The 16,755-nt window shown below is 35.6% G+C and overlaps 1 protein-coding gene and 2 long non-coding RNA genes across 5 annotated transcripts in view; 2 read left to right on the forward strand and 1 right to left on the reverse strand.

Moving 5' to 3' along the window:
* Positions 1-5,423, forward strand: part of LOC309631832 — a 552,519-nt gene extending 547,096 nt beyond the window's left edge. Inside the window, exon 2 of the long non-coding RNA XR_014246593.1 lies at positions 3,924-5,423. This is a non-coding gene — a long non-coding RNA (uncharacterized lncRNA). The remainder of the gene's footprint in view (positions 1-3,923) is intronic.
* The window catches only part of SEMA3D (semaphorin 3D), a 209,716-nt gene that overhangs the window by 120,919 nt on the left and 72,042 nt on the right, over positions 1-16,755 (reverse strand). The window lies entirely within an intron of this gene.
* Positions 14,119-16,085, forward strand: LOC309631831. Its single transcript, XR_014246592.1, has 2 exons — positions 14,119-15,181; positions 15,244-16,085. It is a non-coding gene; the product is annotated as an uncharacterized lncRNA (long non-coding RNA).

A 16,755-nucleotide genomic window follows, 5' to 3' on the forward strand; every position in this document is an offset into this window, starting at 1 on the left:
ACATCCATGCATTTAAATCACAGGTTTCTTCTTCTTTGGCTAGTTTTCAACAGTAGACACTTTATATAATCCATCACATGTGAGATTCATAATTTACGATTATGGGTCCCTTTTAAATTCTTACTTTGAGTAAGAATGAATTGTTTTAAATTCTCAAAAGCTGGGCCATGATAAATTTTCCTACTGACCTATAAAATGGCTAACATTATAAATAACTGATGCATTTCCAGAAGAACAATTCAATAATAGAATAAACTGCCTCAGAAATAGTTGAGAGGATAATTCTGGGAAAGACAGATTCTACTTTGACAATTATTTTCTCAATTCCCTTCAAAGTATTGAGAATTTCTCCCTTTTCAAATTTCAAGGTATATTTAAAATCAAAACACCATGTCACAAGTGAATATGAGTTTGTTTTCAATCTAGTATGTGTATTTAATTTTTAAAAAACTTAGAAAAGTCATACCTTAATACACCATCTATTACTGATTCTAAATAGCAAGACAAATATCACAAGAGCAAATAATTCCGCAAGCTAAGATCACCACAAGTTAATGTACAGAGCAAAGAGTTGTGAGAATAACTTAAAATATAACAATATTTTATAACAATATTACTTTTTAAATTAATTATATTAATCGAAGTTAAGTATAAACATATCAAAAAGTAAAGTAAAAAGGCGTATATAAGCCCATCTGTCTCTTCTCCCACCTCTGTCCACCTCTAATCTAGAACCCATATTAACACATTTAGTAGTTTATTTTCTATTTATTTTCATATATACAAATAATATGTATGTACTACTACCTTTTAAAACATCATTTTCAGACATTTCCACTGAATTCCTGTTTATAGAAGTTGAGAGTTCTAGCTTTCTTATGCCAACTCATTCCCTCCAACCAAGCTCCTAACATTACGGTATGTCCATTCTTATAAAAGGTATATTTAATCATTCCATTACTATCGCAAGGTAAATATTCTTCCCTACTTTGAAAAGTAGTGTTCTCTAAAAAAGACTATTACAAGAAACAAAGAAGGACACTACATAATGATCAAGGGATCAATCCAAGAAGAAGTTATAACCATTGTAAATATTTATGCATCCAATATAGGAGCACCTCAATACATAAAGCAAATACTAACAGCCACAAAAGGGGAAATCGACGATAACACAATCATAGTAGGGGACTTTAACACCCCACTTTCAGCAATGGACAGATCATCCAAAATGAAAATAAATAAGGAAGTACAAGCTTTAAATGATACATTAAAGAAGATGGATTTAATTGATATTTATAGGACATTCCATCCAAAAACAGCAGAATACAATTTCTTCTCAAGTGCTCATGGAACATTCTCCAGGATAGATCATATCTTGGGTCACAAATCAAGCCTTGGTAAATTTAAGAAAATTGAAATCGTATCAAGTATCTTTTCCGACCACAACGCTATGAGATTAGACATCGATTACAGGAAAACATCTGTAAAAACTACAAACACAGGAAGGCTAAACAATAAACTACTTAATAGGGCTTCCCTGGTGGTGCAGTGGTTAAGAATCCACCTGCCAATGCAGGGGACACGGGTTTGAGCCCTGGTCCAGGAAGATCCCACATGCCACAGAGCAACTAAGTCCGTGCACCACAACTGCTGAGCCTGTGCTCTAGAGCCCGTGAGCCACAACTACTGAGACTGTGTGCCACAACTACTGAAGCCCGCCTGCCTAGAGCCCCTGCTTCGTAACAAGTGAAGCCACCGCAATGAGAAGCCTGCACACCGCAACGAAGAGTAGCCCCCTCTCGCCACAACTAGAGAAAGCCCGCGCACAGCAACAAAGACCCAACGCAGACAAAAATTAAAAAATAAATAAATAAAAAATAAATAAATAAATGAAAATAAACTACTTAATTACCAAGAGATCACTGAAGAAATCAAAGAGGAAATCAAAAAATACCTAGAAACAAATGACAATGAAAACATGACAACCCAAAACCTATGGGAGGCAGCAAAAGCAGTTCTAAGAGGGAAGTTTATAGCAATAAAATCCTACCTTAAGAAACAAGAAACATCTCAAATAAACCACCTAGCCTTACACCTAAAGCAATTAGAGAAAGAAGAACAAAAAAACCCCAAAGTTAGCAGAAGGAAAGAAATCATAAAGATCAGATCAGAAATAAATGAAAAAGAAATGAAGGAAATGAGAGCAAAGATCAATCAAACTAAAACCTGGTTCTATGAGAAGATAAACAAAATTGATAAACCATTAGCCAGATTCATCAAGAAAAAAAAAGAAGACTCAAATCAATAGAATTAGAAATGAAAAAGGAGAAGTAACAACTGACACTGCAGAAATACAAAGGATCATGAGAGATTACTATAAGCAACTCTATGCCAATAAAATGGACAACCTGGAAGAAATGGACAAATTCTTAGAAAAGCACAACCTTCTGAACCAGGAAGAAATAGAAAATATAAACAGACCAATCACAAGCACTGAAATTGAGACTGTGATTAAAAATCTTCCAACAAACAAAAGCCCAGGATCAGATGGCTTCACAGGCGAATTCTATCAAACATTTAAAGAAGAGCTAACACCTATCCTTCTCAAACTCTTCCAAAATATAGCAGAGGGAGGAACACTCCCAAACTCATTCTACGAAGCCACCATCACCCTGATACCAAAACCAGACAAAGATGTCACAAAGAAAGAAAACTACAGGCCAATATCACTGATGAATATAAATTCAAAAATCCTCAACAAAATACTAGCAAATAGAACCCAACAGCATATTAAAAGTATTATACACCATGATCAAGTGGGGTTTATCCAAGGAATACAAGGATTCTTCCATATATGCAAATCAATCAATGTGATACACCATATCAACAAATTGAAGGAGAAAAACCATATGATCATCTCAATAGATGCAGAAAAAGCTTTTGACAAAATTCAACACCCATTTATGATAAAAACCCTCCAGAAAGTAGGCATAGAGGGAACCTACCTCAACACAATAAAGGCCATATATGACAAACCCACAGCCAACATCATTCTCAATGGTGAAAAACTGAAACCATTTCCACTAAGATCAGGAACAAGACAAGATTGCCCACTCTCACCACTATTATTCAACATTGTTTTGGAAGTTTTAGCCACAGGAATCAGAGAAGAAAAAGAAATAAAAGGAATCCAAACCGGAAAAGAAGTAAAACTGTCACTGTTTGCAGATGACATGACACTATACATAGAGAATCCTAAAGATGCTACCAGAAAGCTGCTAGAGCTAATCAATGAATTTGGTAAATAGCAGGATACAAAATTAATGCACAGAAATCTCTGGCATTCCTATACACTAATGATGAAAAATCTGAAAATGAAATTAAGGAAACACTCTCATTTACAATTGCAACAAAAAGAACAAAATACTTAGGAATAAACCTACCTAAGGAGACAAAAGACCTGTATGCAGAAACTATAAGACACTGATGAAAGAAATTAAAGATGATACAAATAGATGGAGAGATATACCATGTTCTTGGATTGGAAGAATCAACATTGTGAAAATGACTATACTACCCAAAGCAATCTACAGATTCAATGCAATCCCTATCAAACTACCACTGGCATTTTTCACAGAACTAGAACAAAATTTTCACAATTTGTGTGGAAACACAGAAGACCCAGAATAGCCAAAGCAATCCTGAGAAAGAAAAACGGAGATGGAGGAATCAGGCTCCCTGACTTCAGACTATACTACAAAGCTACAGTAATCAAGACAGTATGGTACTGGCACAAAAACAGAAATATAGATCAATGGAACAGGATAGAAAGCCCAGAGATAAACCCATGCACATATGGTCACTTTATCTTTGATAAAGGAGGCAAGAATATACAATGGAGAGAAGACAGCCTTTTCGATAAGTGTGCTGGGAAAACTGTACAGCTACATGCGAAAGAATGAAATTAGAACACTCCCTAACACCATACACAAAAATAAACTCAAAATGGATTAAAGATCTAAATGTAAGGCTAGACACTATTGAACTCTTAGAGGAAAATATAGGCAGAACACTCCATGGCACAAATCACAGCAAGATCCTTTTTGACCCACCTCCTAGAGAAATGGAAATAAAAACAAAAATAAACAAATGGGTCCTAATGAAACTTAAAAGCTTTTGCACAGCAAAGGAAGCAATAAACAAGACGAAAAGACAACCCTCAGAATGGGAGAAAATATTTGCAAATGAAGCAACTGACAAAGGATTAATCTTCAAAATTTACAAGCAGCTCATGCAGCTCAATATCAAAAAAACAAACAACCTAATCCAAAACTGGGCAGAAGACCTAAATAGACATTTCTCCAAAGAAGATACACACATTGCCAACAAACACATGAAAGAATGCTCAACATCGTTAATCATTAGAGAAATGCAAATCAAAACTACAATGAGATATCATCTCACACCAGTCAGAATAGCCATCATTAGAAAATCTACAAACAATAAATGCTGGAGAGGGTGTGGAGAAAAGGGAACCCTCTTGCACTGTTGGTGGGAATGTAAATTGATACAGCCATTATGGAGAATAGTATGGAGGTTCCTGAAAAAACTAAAAATAGAACTACCATATGACCCAGCAATCCCACCTCTGGGCATATACCCTGAGAAAACCATAAGTCAAAAAGAGACATGTACCACAATGTTCATTGCAGCTCTATTTACAATAGCCAGGACATGGAAGCAACCTAAGTGTCCATCAACAGATGAATGGATAAAGAAGATGTGGCACATATATACAATGGAATATTACTCAGCCATAAAAAGAAACAAAATTGAGTTATTTGTAGTGAGGTGGATGGACCTAGAATCTGTCATACAGAGTGAAGTAAGCCAGAAAGAGAAAAACAAATACCATATGCTAACACATATATATGGAATCTACAAAAAAAAAAATGGTTCTTAAGAACCTAGGGGCAGGACAGGAACAAAGAGGCAGACGTAGAGACTGGACTTGAGGACACGGGGAGGGGGAAGGGTAAGCTGGGATGAAGTGAGAGAGTGGCATGGATTTATATACACTACCAAATGTAAAATAGATAGCTAGTGGGAAGCAGCCACATAGCACAGGGAGATCAGCTCGGTGCTTTGTGACCACCTAGGGGTGTGGGATAGGGAGGGTTGGAGGGAGGGAGACGCAAGAGGGAAGAGATACGGGGATATATGTATATGTATAGCTGATTCACTTTGCTATAAAGCAGAAACTCACACACCATGGTAAAGCAATTATACTCCAATAAAGATGTTAAAAAAAAAATAGTGTTCTCTGATTATACTTTCTTTCTTGAAAAAAAAAAAATGTTGCTTTTGTTAATAATTTCCCAATTGTGACATTTGCTTAGACTTCCTTAATATCATGATCAAAACTTTCCACACCTTCTGAAAAATGCCTCCATAAAATTTTCAAATGAAACTCTGTCAGATTGTTTTTTGTTTTCCTCCAGGAAACATCCCCTTTTGGCCCTTTCTTCCTCCTGCTCCAATCTGGACTGTCTATTCTCTGGCCTCAGGAATAACTTGCTCAAACTTCCTTCTACCACTCTCCTAGTATGAAACTCATTTTTCCTGGATCCCATGTCTTTCCTCTTTGATTTATTTTCTTATTTGGGTGAGGACATCTCCAGAAGTTTCCTAAAAAAGAGTGACTGTGACTTATATTTTTGAAATTTTCCATGTGTGAAAATGTCTTTAATTTACCTTTGTTGATAATTGGGCTAACTATAGAATTCTGGGCTGAATAGCTTTCACCCTGAGAGAGCTGAGGCATTTATATACTATCCTCCGGCTTCCAAAGTTATGGTTTAGAAGTCTCATGCCATCAGTGTCCCAAGCTTTTGAATGTCTTGTGTTTTTCCTTTCACCTCCTCACTCTTGCTATTATAAAACTTAAAATAATTGGCCTGAATATGTCTTGTTTTGTTTTTCACTTATCATGCTGGGCATTCAGTGTGACATCTGATCTGAAAATTAATTTCCACTGATTCAGGAAAATTTCCTTTTGGCTTTTCATTCAGAACAAACAGATGTCAGTTATCTGTGCAACTTTTCTCTAGGTTTTCTCCAGAAAGGGTCCTCTAGCTTACCCAAGGAAGATAATTCTGTACAGGTGTGCACAGAATTTGCATCAGAATATGCTTATGGACTTCCAAGAGGGAGATTCAAGATACAGTCACAGAATAATGTCTTCCCTAATTTCAGGCAGTATTACAGGGCATAAACAATGAGATCATGTTTTCCATTTATAGTTTCCCATAAATTGTTAGTTCTCTGCTGATGACTTCAAAATAGACACCTAAAACCCCACTGCCTCTCCTAAGTCACAGATCAGAATTTCCAGTAGCCTGCTTGGTACTGTCATTTCTCCCCCAACCACCTGGTCCTACTGACTATAATGACTTTAATGACATGACCTAGTTCCCAGGCTCAAGATAACAGAATCGTTTTTAGTTACTCTTCCTTATTCCCTTACTCTTTTATTCCCCTATTTAAATAATTGCTACCTGTAAGTATATTGCATTTCCCTCACATCAGCTTCCAGGTAAATTTAAAGCCTTACAGATTTCCTCATGCAAATTACCTATTCTTCTTCCTAAACATTTATTCTTATCATCAGCCAGGCTAAGAGCCATATTACTGCTTCTCAAAATTACTGTAACAGGCTCCTAAACAACCTTGTTCCTTGCCCCCCTCCCTCTCCAATCTCTCCCACATGATGCTGTCTATTCTGTTTTTTTCCCTTAAATTAGAATTAAGTTAGAATTTCATGATCAAAATCCTCCAATGCCAACATATACTTCATTCAATAAACTCTAAATTTCTTCCAATGTTCAAAGTTCAATTTCTCACCCAACCTCCTCCGAAATTCTTTGAAATGTTTGGTTTTATTTACCCTAATCCTATGGCATCAATCTTTTTGCAGTTATTTTGTCCCTTAAAAAGACTAGAAGCCCTAGCAGATAAGAATAATGTCTAAATCATTGCTGCAATTCATCACCTCTTCTTTCACATAAGAAGTCTAACAAACATTTAACTGATGATTTTTCAAACTAGTGATTCTTGTTTATGTTAGTTTATCTACCTTCCATCTAAACCAGGATTTATTACAGGATTATTAATAATTCAGAGAGGTTAATGTGCCATTTGGAGACCCAATTGTGGCTCTAATGCTTTGCAATCATAAGAGATTCCTGTTGTGATATCCAAATGCTCCTGTGTGTTTTGAGGGTGGGAGGATGGAGGAGAGGGAGGTGGGAAGAGGAGGGAGTTGGAAATAAAACACTCTAAAAGCAGTGCTTCTCAGGATTAACATGCATTCAGATCAGCTGGGATTCTTGCTAAAAAATGGACTCTCACTGAGAAGTCTGGGAGGGGGCCTGAGATTCTGCATTTCTAACAAGCTCTAAAATTATGCTGGCGCTACTGGTCCTTGAACCACAGCTGGAGTAGAAAAGCTAAAGAACACTGTGGCCCCAATTGCCTTGAAGTGCTGGACTCTCTTTCTTCTCCACACTACAGTTTCTCTCAAACCCTTATATGATGATGTGTTTATTTATGCAAAATAGCCAAATTATTATTATTTTTCCTCTACAATACTACATTGTTAGAATAAGAGATGTACAGATGTGACCAATGTGATTAACTTATAACTAACTTAATTGCTATAAGTGATAAATAACCTACTTAGTTTCAACCAATGACATATAAAACTTTTTCCCTTCCATTTTCTCATACAAAGAAGAGAAGTACATTCATTTAATATGCATTAACCTGGAAGGAAAATGTAAAGATGACAAGTTATGATTTATTAATTGACTTTCAAGTAAATGTCCTATTATGTGTGGCAGGAGAAATTGTATCCAAGATGCCTAAATATATTTTTAAAGACCTTGAATTTTCTTCACATTTTACTTTAATTAATTCAGTAATATATTATGTCTGGTCTCTCTTTGAAGCCTATCATAATATCCATTTGTGCTTTATAACTTCCAAGGAGCTTTTCCTCTATTATTTCATTTGATCCTTAACCAAAGGATGATCACTAATTTCCAGATGAGAAAACGTAGATTCAGAAAGAGCAAACAACTGTTCTAATGGTACAAGAACAGTACATGGCAGAGAAAGCTAAAACCTAGAAATTTTCTCTTTTTTCTTAGAGAAAGCTAAGACCTATCGAGGTCTTCTAACTCTAAGCCCTATCACCCATTACAGCTATATTTTATATTTTAAGATTTATCATTACTTAGAAAAGCAAGGTTCTTTTTCAAAACAATTCTACTTACTGTTTTTATGGAACATACCCACAGACAAGTTCACTTCTATTGCTTCCTCCACTTTACCATTCCATTGGGATTACTGAAATATTTATCTTATTTTCTAGACTGTGTCTGGCTCACTTTGGCTTTAGTGAAATAAACCTCTTTATGAGTATCTTTCTTTCTAAGTAAAAAGCACTTTAGCTTTAATTTATGCCTCTTTTGTATTAATAGGGTTAAAACAGCATGTTGAAAGGACTCAGAAAAATGCAAAATGTATATTACAAGTTCTTAAGAAAGAGAGAGGCATTTGCTAAATTTTCTGTTAAAAAGACCCAATGACATTCATTTAAAAAATACCTGTAAACTTATATTTTTACATTTATACTGAAAGAATCTCACTGTAAAAATTCCTTTAATAAGACCCAAGAAATTAGAGCCAAATTTTAGGTAAGTGAAGTCATATATCAAGAAATCGTATATAAAAAATTTTATCTCCTCAGTAATTTACAGAATAGTAAACCAACTATATACAGTATACGATCTATTCAAAGAAACCTATTTTAACCAAAAAATAGTGGACTGGGTTTAATCCCAGAAAAATTTGCCTTTACTTAAATTATGCCCTTATAAGTTCCTTCCATATTTATGCATAACAAGGATGCAATTCAAGTGTCTCATGATGTAGCTCTCCTTTACCCTGCCAGGAGGACACTGCTGACCACATAGGCCTCAGTGATTTTTATGTATGCTCCTAATTCCAGGAACACTTTTTATATGATACTTTTGTATGGCAATATTACATCATATGTTACCGTATATTATTAGGTAACTTCTACCACTCTGTGAACCTCTACAGATCAATCATGTTTAGAAGAATGCTCTACATAGTGTTAAATAGATTTTAATCATTACTAAATCACAGTGTTGGATACAGGCAAGTTGTAGTACAAACACTATTGAACTGAAATGCAGAAGGCTTGGATCAGCTTTTTAATTATCTACTTATGTGACTCTGAGGTTATTATTTAATCTTTCTGAAGTTTTATTTCTAAATCCTTACATAACAATTTTCTAAACATATGTAGTACTTACAACCTATATCAATATATCAAACTGAATATATTTTTATATCTGTTTAACCTCTCTTTCCACCTACACAACAGTTGACACTGATAATGAACCAGACAATAGCTTACTATGCAAAATAAGCCAGTTTTATTAACATATATTCTAAAAGTAGCCTGATTTTAGAGGAAAAAAAATCATTATTTTCTTCAATAGGGTATGAATTATCCCACATTTCTCCTGAATCATTAATTATTCCTCTCCTAGCTTATTTCAATTAACAAATAAATATGCTGTTGTTTAGCTCATGAAAAAAACAAGTCTCTTGATCTCATTGTCCTTCCAGCTACTACTGCCCATGTCTCTATTATGGGAAAACTCCTTGAACGAATCATCTACACTTGCCTCCAGTTCCCGAGCCCATGCTCTTCAGAATCCATCCGAGTTGTGCACTGGCTCCCACACTTAAAGACACTGCTCTTATCAAGGTAGACAACAGACTTCTGTTGTTAAATTTAATGTTAATTTTTACTTATCTTTCGTGACACATTAGCTGAATGTGACACTGCTGATAATCCCTTTTCTTACTTTCTTCATTTAACTTTCTCTACACCACAACTTCTGGTTTTTCTCCTACATACCTGGGCACTTCTTTTAGTTCACTTAGATGCTCAGTCTTCCTTTCACTAATTTCCTGACTTAAGAGTATCCCAGAACTCAATCCTCTAAATTTTCTATATCCCTTAGTCATCTCACAGAGTTTCATGGATTTAAAATTTTCTCTATGCTAACTGCCAAATCTCCAATTGACATCGCCTATAAACTCCAAAAATGATATACTCAAGTGCTTTCTAGGCATCTTACTTAGATATCTAATAGCCTTCTCAAACGAATATGTCCACTTGATCTTCCCACACAACATTCTTTCACAGTCTCTGCCATCTCAGTTAATAGTAACCCCATCCTTAGATCAAAAACAAACAAACAAAAAAACCACGGAGTCAGATTTGACTTCTCTCTTACTTCATATCCAATCCATCAACAAATCCTGTTGGCTCTACCTTCATATCTTCTTCTCCTACCTCCACTGCAACTAGTCTGGCTCATAGACTATCATTTCTCACCTGGATTATTACAGTCCTCTCAGACTTGGCTCCCTATTTCCCTGATCTCTCCCTTTCAGTGCACACACAGTACAGAAACCAGAGTGATCCTATAATGATGAAAGTCAGACCATGTCACCTCTGTGCTCAAAATTCTCCAATGGATTCCCGTAACACTCAGACTAAAAACCAACGTTTTAACAATGGCAGCAGTGAAAGGATCTCATCCTTCTTCCTTCCTATTAACTCTCTGATTTAATCAATTTTCTTCTTTCTCCCATTCCACTGGTTTTTTTGCCATACTGTCTTCTTTAAGATCCTTGAACATGCCAGACACCTTTTCACCTCAGGACTTTTGCACTTGCTGTTCCTTTTGCCAAAAATATTCCTTTCCTGAGTATCTGCATGACTTGCAACAATAATTTCTTGAAGTATCTGTGAAAACATCACGCTCTGGGTGAGCTCTTTCTTGAGCACCATATTTGACTACTACACCCCCACCAATCAACTTTCCTGATTCATTTTTCTCCATAGCACTTATCATCTTCCATCTTGCTGTGTAATGTACTTATGTATGGTCTACCTTTCTGTATCAGAATATAAACTACATGATGCCAGGGAGTTTTGCCTCTTCTACTTGCTAATATATCCCCTTGTTGCCAGCATGGGGCTGGAAACAGTGGGCATCAGAAACTATTGTTATTAACCACTGAGAGCTGAATATCAAATACACAATAATATTATCCTTGATCTCTTAAATCTACGAAAGCCCAGTCCCACACACAGCCTCAGTTTAGAGAAAATACATCTGGGAAAACAAGTGAGTCCATTAAAAATTAAACCATCAATGACTTGCTCTATAGAAGAAAATATATGGGAATTCTTACTATAAGATTGATAATGTTTCTTTACTATGTACTTAAGGAGAGATATTCAGAGCAAGTCATCTTCCTTTCTCATTGATTTGACAACAAAAATGTCCACTTTAGAAAGGAACTCCTGAATGATTTTATGATTCCTTTTAACCCACCCTGAAGGCTACCAACCACTCAAAGACACTACTCTTATCAAAGTCAATAATGACCTAACGGCTTGTTAACTACTAGAAGACCATGAAGATAAAAATACTGGAAAGTACCTTCAATAAATTCACAATCTATGGGTGGTACTGGACTGAGGGAAACTAACCCTAGTAGAAAATGTTTGAGAGTAAACAGAAGCAATTTTAATATATGCTGTAAATCCCCAGGAGGAAACTATGTAATATTTTTCAAACTTGTTTATATAGGGAAAACTCTGGTCTGGGAACAACCATTAATATCTAGCAAGATAATAGTGTTTCACAAAAATTAATAATTGACAGCATTTATTAAATGTTTACTATGCCAAACACTGTTTTACGTGCTTTACATGGATCAAGACACCTTCACACTACCTCATTAGAATTAAATAAATTAATGCACTTGGAAACTGCAGTACATAAAATAAACATCCATATATCCCACAACTAGTAACAGCAGTTAAGACCTAATAAGCAGTTTGGCTTCAGAACCCGCCTTCTTCACTGCTATACTCAATCGAGATAACAGAACTGATACAAAACTAGTCAAATCAAACAAGTTAGATGAGTCAAATAGCCATGAATCTCTACTTGAGGCACACCACATTTCACAGCTAAATAGAGTCATTTGTAAATAATGAAAAATATATAGACTTATCCACTCATTCCTCAGAAGACTCAAACAAGATAAAGAACTATTCTATCAAATGCACTAATGTTTAGTTATACAATAGCAGATAAAAATTTTAAAGATGATTTCCAGTTTTCTTTTCTATGAAAAGACATAAGTTTTGGAGGAGCAAAAAATAATTAGTACTATTGGTAGTTACTGAGAAGAGCATACTGCCGAAGATGTAATAATGAAACCTTGTATTTTTTTTTTTTTTATATCTTGATATTTGTGTTCCTGAACATGCAATGTCTCCCTCAAGGGCACAAGGTGGCAAGAACATGGGCCTGGAACTAGAGAGATGAAAACACACAAGTTAGTTCTGCCACTTAACAGCTTCTTGCTTTGGGGCAAGGCCTTCAGGTTCTGACCTCATGTTTCTTATCTATAAAATGGGTATAAAAATGATGGTTCTTCATAGTGTCCTAAAGTCTAAGTAGGGTCCTGGATGCAGTCTCCTGTTTGATGTTCCTGACAGAACTTCCCACTCTTTGAAATAACCTTCATCTGTTTGTTTACCTGTTTATTGTTTGCCTCCCTATCTGGTAAAGAAATTCAAGAGGGACAGTGACTTTTCTCTTCCTTTTTCAAAGTTTTTGCCCATTCCCTCTTTAGCTATATTACCTATCTCATCTTTAGGAGTTTTCCAAACAAATACCATTGCAGATACTAATGATTCCTGGGTATAAATATCCTTAACCCGCATGAGTTCCTTCATGATGATTTATAATACAAAAAATGTTTACAGTAATTGCAAGACTGAAGTTGGTCATTTTTCAAAAATTATATTTACTACATCTGCAGTATAAAGTATACAAGTCACTGTGAGAAGCTCACCTTGTAAGGCCATATATATATATATATATTACCCTTATAACACAAAACCCAGAAATACAGAACATCCTGACCTCTAAGTTTCCTTACTTGTTACTCAAGAAACTGATTTAGTATGCATAAATGCGCAAGAATTCAAAATATGCAACTGAGGGGAAATCTCTTTACACAACAATAGAACCAAACAAGCTCCTGTGGATTCAGAGGTTCAAAGCTAAGTCTTTATCAAAGAGCATTCTTTGGATAAAATGGTTATTTTATTTCTGTTGGCCTTTAAGAAATCCCTCAAAATAATCTTGCAGCTGTTTAAAGTAGCTAACTCTACTGATACTGGCTGTGTCTCTGGTCTGCACCTAAGGAAGCTTGAGTTATGGAAAGCAAAGCTGATTTTGTGCTCATAAAAATGAATTATTTTTGAAAATACAGTTAATTTTTCATTTTGACTGATTTTTCTAACCTCACATTCTGGCAGTATTTTAATGCCAAGCACGAAGTTTTAGACTCCCTCAAAACTAAGCAATGGGTGATACTAGCTGATCTTCACTCATTAGTCAGTCATAAGAGAAAGAGAAAATGCCAAAGGAGAGTTGTGATTATTATCTCAGAGGCAGGAATTTTCCTCATCATAACCCCAAGTTAGCGGTGATTTTTATGTCATAACTTTGTTTATTCAGGAATAGGCTACTTTTAAAAACTATTATATCAGGATTTGAACTACTTTCCTTTTACACTCTCAGATAGGCAGAGAAGAGGTGGTTAGGGAAACTGTTGAAATTCTCCCAAGCGTATGGTTAATGCATACTTACTTCATAGTGCTGAACTGATGATTTCCGAAGAAAAGTCCCCAAATTCTTATAGGTGGAAAGAGGCATATTCTGTAAGCATTGTCAGTAATTCTCCTAGCCAAGATCATTACTCTATTATTAGCATACAATCTGGCAATGAATGGTTAACAGCAGCCACAGGGCGCTATAGGAAAGAGGGAGGGGGAGGGGGGAGAGGAGAAAGGGGGGACAAGGGGGAGAGGGGGTGAGGGGGTAGTGAGTGTGTGTGTGTGTGTGTGTGTGTGTGTGTGTGTGTGTGTGTGTGGGTACTGAGGGTGAGTTGAGAGATTTTTTAAATTCCTTCCCTGCATTCAGTCTTTGCTATTGCTTTTGACATGTATCAATAGATAATCTACATGTAGATAAATATCTAAAAAATATAACATTTGGAAAGTATACTAAATATAAGAACCATCCAACGAATAGTTCTTATTGCATTTAATCCAACATTTATACCAGTTCTCCTTTTATATAAGTACTAGGTGCTAGAAAGAGTGAAAATCTATAGAGAGATAAATAAAACAGGATTTTGAACTCTTATATGGTTGATTCCAAGTGTTAATACAAAAACATAGATTCATACCAAAAAAAAAACCCTCTAACTAGGGATAAACTAATTAGCAGCAGCTACATAAAATTAATGTTTTTTAATTTTTTTATTTTTAGGAACTGATTTGTTATTTTCTAATGATCAAGTTACCACATTTGAGTTAATATTTTACAGTCACTCGTATAAAATTTTGATTATGAACACAAATTAGCACAATGACAATCTCCCTTTTTCCCATAAGATTATCAAAGTCTGTAAATCTCTTTTGGCTACCAAGAGCGTGTGGTCTTCTTCAACTCCATTTAATTTTGACAACTGAAATCATATAATCAGTTAGTCAAATATCAGCATGATGCTTCTGTGAACTTTAAAGTTCACTTCGGTAGGTAAGTGCCTCGGGGAAGAACTGCTGCTCTTGTCTAGGGTGTGAGAAATATGATTAGGCACCCAGGCTTTCCAAAGCATGGGGCTGACTCAGGAGCTGAGCCACCAACTAATTTGAGACCTTAATTTCTTAATTTCTCAGTACCTCAGTAACCTCATTTATAGGCAGCTGATAATAATCCCCACCTCACAGGGTGGTGATGAGGATAAAATGACATAATTCACACATATTCCTTATACCAATGCTTTGCTCATGATGAATCCTCAGTGAGTAATTATTAACTATTATTAAAGTTTCTTTCCAAGTCTAATTTATTTTGCATTGTCCACTCTCACCAATGCAATGCTCTTGTGTTATTCACTATATCACAGAAACCAGGTAGTATTTCCACTCTCATCAATGCAATGCTCTTGTGTTATTCACTCTATCACAGAAACCAGGTAGTATTTCCTTTTATTTTCCGTTCAGTCTATTTTCACACTTTCTCTTTTTTTTTTTTTTATTGTTTGGCTTTTCATACTTGTTTTCTGTTCTGTTCTTAAGATAAATTTTGAAAACAGGCAAACAAATCTGACATGTGTAATATGATGGGTTGTGAAAAATCCATATTATATACTTGGGTGATCCATATCTCTATCAGGATAGAGAACATTTCCATAAGCCCAGAAAGTTTCCTCTCATATCCCTTTCCATTCAATCCTTCCCTCAACTGCACAAAGGCAATGTCCTGAATTTTTTTAACCATAGATTAGCTGTCTCTGTTCTAGAAATTCGAGAATATAAAAACTCAAAAATAATGTTACCTTAACTCTTTAATTCATAAGGTATAAATTCCAAACAAATACCAACATATGAAATGTGTAATGAGTATAATAAGGTAATTCCACTTAAGCTTACATTAGACATCAAATTTGCTTTTATTATTGATATTTAATTTGAGCTGAAAATAAGTTGTCTTAAAGATTAAAACTGCCAGCATAATTTTTACCCGCCAAGTTCAGAATAAAGGAGTTTGAGTCCCCTACATTCCTCTTGTTACTTAGGTATTAAAGAAGCCAAGGGGATATTACAGAAAAAAAAAAAATCTTTGAGCGTGAAACTTGGCTCGTTCTCTCTCTCTCGATATATATATTGATATATTACACTTACATATAAACACATATTAGCATATAAACTTTGCTTTCATACTAATTTAAACATTTAGAAACAATTAGCTTAGTAGATTTCATTTCTTAAGTGTTTTCTCATCTCTGTATTTTAAGCTTTTCACACAGACTATTTTTTTTTTCAGACTATTTTTTAAACAATAAAATATGTATATGCTTGAGATATTCAAGGTATTTTAGTTTGTTAATATTTTTGAAGATATCTTACTGTTTTAAAAAATACTAAGGATCAACGAATTAGTAGCAGCTGTATAGAATTAATGATTTTTCTGTTTTTAGGTTGTTGAGCTGCACCCCACAGGCCTACGAGGCTTGTGTTTGCCCAGCTTCAAGACCAAAGAGCCCGGAGCCAGCGACAGAGACATCAATGGTTTAATGGATGGGAGATCTTACATGTCTGAAGCAAGGTTCTGGAGCAACACCCCACCATGTATGCGGCGGCTCATGGCGAAGCGACAAAACGGGCAAGCTTCACTCCCATGGGCTGGGGGAGGTTACCACTTATAAGGGAAATTGACGGCAGTTTGGCTCATCAGTTACCAGGGAAACCAGCAGAGGGGCCCGCCCCTAACTGCCCCTTTGATAGGCTATCACGGTGGCTAAAATTAGAACAATCATTAGCTGGGGCATGGGGCAATCATGTAGGAAGGTCTGTCAGGTGAGTAGGGTATAGGTGAAGCAGGCAGTGGTTGAACAGGGGACTTACAGAAAGCAAGAGAACAGCTATCTTGAGTGGCCTGACCATACATAGGTATTGATTTATTTTAATATAAAACTGACTACAGG

The sequence above is a fragment of the Balaenoptera borealis genome (assembly GCF_965194805.1).
Source record: "Balaenoptera borealis genome assembly, chromosome: 7".
NCBI classification, from domain to species: domain Eukaryota; kingdom Metazoa; phylum Chordata; class Mammalia; order Artiodactyla; family Balaenopteridae; genus Balaenoptera; species Balaenoptera borealis.